This window comes from Phascolarctos cinereus, unplaced genomic scaffold (genome assembly GCF_003287225.1).
Source record: "Phascolarctos cinereus isolate Bilbo 61053 unplaced genomic scaffold, phaCin_HiC Scaffold_9;HRSCAF=440, whole genome shotgun sequence".
NCBI lineage: Eukaryota > Metazoa > Chordata > Mammalia > Diprotodontia > Phascolarctidae > Phascolarctos > Phascolarctos cinereus.
In genome coordinates this window covers 58,127,493-58,131,433 of record NW_027556402.1, presented here as the reverse complement: position 1 = coordinate 58,131,433, position 3,941 = coordinate 58,127,493, and the positions used below count along the sequence as shown (strand labels likewise).

Here is a 3,941-nt window from a genome sequence, read left to right as displayed (position 1 = left end):
AATCAGAGCCCAATTGAAGTTGTGTAACTAATATTTGTTTAGTCAACTAGATGGCTCAGTGGAAAGAGTGGTGTAGCTGGAGTTAGGAAGACCTGAGTTCAAATCTAACCTCAGACACTAGCCATGTGATCCTGGGCAATTCCTTAACTTTGGTTTGCCTAAGTCCACTGGAGGAGGAAATAGCAAACCACTCCAGCATCTTTGCCGACAAAACCCCATGGATAGACAGTATGGTCCACGGGGCCGTAAAGAGTTGGACATTAAAAACGACTGAACAACAATAATGACATATATTTCTAGGTGACCAAATCACAATAGTTATCTGACATTTTTTCTACTTAAATTAAACAGCACTTTTTTTGTTGTTTGTTTGTTTTTGTTTTTGTTTTGGATGTGACCTTTATTGAACTTATCCACCAGAGTGGAAATAAAAGTCTGTACAAGAGCAAATGTTTGTTACTATAACTTTTGCATCACGATTAATATCCAAACATATTTTTGAAAACAGTCAATTCAGCAAAACCCACTACTTCAGAATCAATAGCTTCTTTGAAGTCACAGTAACAGTTAAATATGGTTAAGACATCAATGCAGAAATTTAGCTGGCTGGAAAGCTAAGTAAGCTTCCAACTTAATCAGAACAGAATTATAAAAAGGCAAAATTGTGGTTTTCACAGTGATACAGTCCGCTGGAAGTCACCAACACTGTACAGTTGTTCTGTCCAACAGTCTTCTGTTGTCCTTTCTTTCTAATCAGAGATTTGTGTGGAATCACACCACCAACAATTGTTGCCTTAATAAGAGAGTCCAATTCTTCATCCCCACCAATGGCAAGCTGCAAGTGGATAGGAGTAATGCGCTTCACCTTTAAATCGTTTGATGCATTTCCTGCCAGTTCAAGAACCTCTGCAATTAGATATTCCAGGCCGCACTGTACACGGGGGCGGTGGCTCCCAAGCACCCGTGGCTCCTTGTCTGGGACTTCACATGCCTATGAATATGGCCCACTGGGAACTGCAAGACAGCCTTCTGCGAGAAGGAAAACGCCTTTGTCTTCACCTTTCCGGAGTCCTTGACAGCCTTCCCGCCAGCCTGGAGGGGGCACACACCCATGCGGGCAGGAGGAGGGGTCGGGGTTGAAGGTCCTCAGCCTGGCCGACACTACCTCTCCCCCACAAAACATGTTTAAGAATGGAGATCTGCAACATTACTAATTGCTCTCTAGAATTGTTGGATCAGGTCACAACTCCACCAACAATTCATTTTTTTTGATCATAGTTTTCTCATATCTTCTCCAGAATTTACCACTTCCTTTTTTTTTTATCTTATTAGCCAGCCAATCTGATAGACATGAGGTGGTATCACAGACTTGTTTTAATCTGTATTTCTCTAATTAATAGTGATTTAGAACTCCCCCTCCCAATTTACTATAGACAGTATTATATATATTGATTTCTTTGTCTGAAAACTGCCTATTCATATCCTTTAATCATTTATCAATTGAGGAATAATTTGTATTCTTATAAATTTAGTTCTCTATATATTTGAGAAGTGAGACCTTAATCAAAGATACTTTTTGAAAAAAAAATTCCCATTTTCTGCTTTCCTTACAATTTTGCTGGCATTGGTTTTATTTGTGCAAAACTTTTCAATTATACATAATAAAATCTTTTTAAAGATTATCATATTATTATTTAAACTATTTTATTTTATTTTAGTTACATTTTATATTATTTTAATATTATTGTTAAATTAAATTATTTTATTATAAATATTGTTTTATTTATATTTATTAATATTCATTACACAAAAATTATATGTACTATAAATATTGTTTTAAATATTATTATTATTAGTATTATTATTAAATATATCTTTTATTACATTTTTTAAAAAACTCTATATCTTATTTGGTCCTAAATTCTTCCCTTATGCATAGATCTGACAGATAAACTATTCCATGCTCTCCTTATTTGCTTATGGTATCACCCTTTATGTGTAAATCTTATACCCATTTTGACTTTATCTTGATACACACTGTGAAATACTGGTCTTTACCTAGTTTTGGCCATACTGTTTTCCAGTTTTTTTCAGCAGTTTTTGTCGAATAAAAATTTTTCTCCCAAAAGCCTGGATCTTTGTGTTTGTTGTACACTAGATTAGTATAATCATTTACTCTAACATATTGGTACCTGGTCTGTTCCAGTGCTCCATTACTTTATTTCTTAGACAGTACCAGATTGTTTTGATAATGACCGTTTTATAACATAGTTTGAGATCTGCTATGGCTAGACCACTTTCCTTTGCATTGATTTTCACTGATTTCATGGATTCATTCTTTTTCATTGATCTTTTGTTTTTTTAGATGAATTTTGTTATTCCTTTTTCTAGCTCTATAAATTATATGTAATAGTTTGATAGGTATGTCACTGTATAAGTAAATCAATTCAAGTAGAATTATCATTTTTATTATATTGGCTCAGCCTGCCCATGAGCAAAGGATTCATTTTTGGGCCTGGGACCAATTCATATTTTCCTTTGAGGCTTTGGGGTGCAGTTGTTTTGACTTTGTTTTCTTTTTCTGCATTTGTGTTTTTTTTTCTTTTAATCTTTCCTTTCACCATAATAACTCTTTATGGTCAAGTTTTTTTAATTATTATTTTTGTTGTTTTCTCATTTTTCTAGCCTGTTTCATGACTTCTAGCTTTATGATAAAGTTGAGTTCTGTTATCTGAGTGAAGGGGACACGGTCCAAAGCTTAAGGTTTTCTATGCTGCTGTTTTCAAGTCTAGTTCTGGGAGTTATAGGTTTTCAGTTCTTACAAGATGGTGTGATCTAATGAGATATGTTTTGTAATAAGTATTTATATAGTATCTACTATGCTTCAGATTCGGTGCTAAAGCCTTTTGCGAGATATTATTTAATTTTATGTTATGTGTCCTTTGGCAAATCACTTCAACACTTTAAACTTTTCCCTCTTTTGTAAAATGAAAGAATAATAACAATGATAAGAGATGGAAGTTTTATAGTACTTTATATGAATTGCCCTTGTTCCTCACAATAATTCTGCTAGTTGAAGAATTTTTCCTTTTACTCAAAATACTATACTGATTATCTTTATTGGGCAACTAGATTGTGTAGAGAATAGAATGATGGACTTGGGTATCAAAAAGCTCTGAGTTCAAATCCCTTTTCAGATATTTAATAACTGTGTGTCCCTGAGTCATCAAAACAATTGCCTCCTAAATTGGGAACCCTCCATAATGTCTTCCACAGCTTCGCTATTTTTTTTTCTGAATGTTCCTTTTGTGTTCCAACTAAATAGAAATATGTTTGGTATATTTCTTCTTCTCATGCATCCAACAATTAATTCATTTCTTTCCTGTGACTCTAGCTTTACGTACATGGTTTCCTCCACATTCAAATTCTATTCCCATTCCCACTTCTTGTTTAAATTCTTCACCCTTTTTTTTGGGGGGGGGGAGGCGATTGAGGTTAAGTGACTTGCCCAGAGTCACACAGCTAGTAAATGTTATGTTTCTGAGGTCAGATTTGAACTGAAGTCCTCCTGACTCCAGGGCCAGTGTTCTATCCACTGCGCCACCTAGCTGCCCCAAGACTTTCACATTTTTTAAAGCCAATATCATGTGCTACCTGTGTCATGAAGTTTTGCTTGGTATATATTTACATTGTATTTTTTCATGCCTTCCTAATGATCTTGTCATATCTGATTTTTACACTTAATTTGTTTGTGTCATATCCACCTACTAGACTGTAACTTTATTGAATATAGAGACTATATTTTATTTAGTCTATCTCACCTAGCATCTAACTTAGTCCTCTGGTTTTTTTTTGTTTGTTTGTTTTTTGTACTTGTTATTACATTGGTATTCTCCAAGTAAGGCAACTTTCAAGAAGCTGTATGCAACATGTAGAACTTC

The 3,941-nt window shown here is 34.4% G+C and overlaps 1 pseudogene; it reads right to left on the bottom strand.

Moving 5' to 3' along the window:
* Positions 1-646: 646 nt before the first annotated feature.
* Positions 647-1,113, bottom strand: LOC110195638 (histone H2A.Z pseudogene; annotated as a pseudogene).
* Between the last annotated feature and the right edge of the window lie 2,828 nt (positions 1,114-3,941).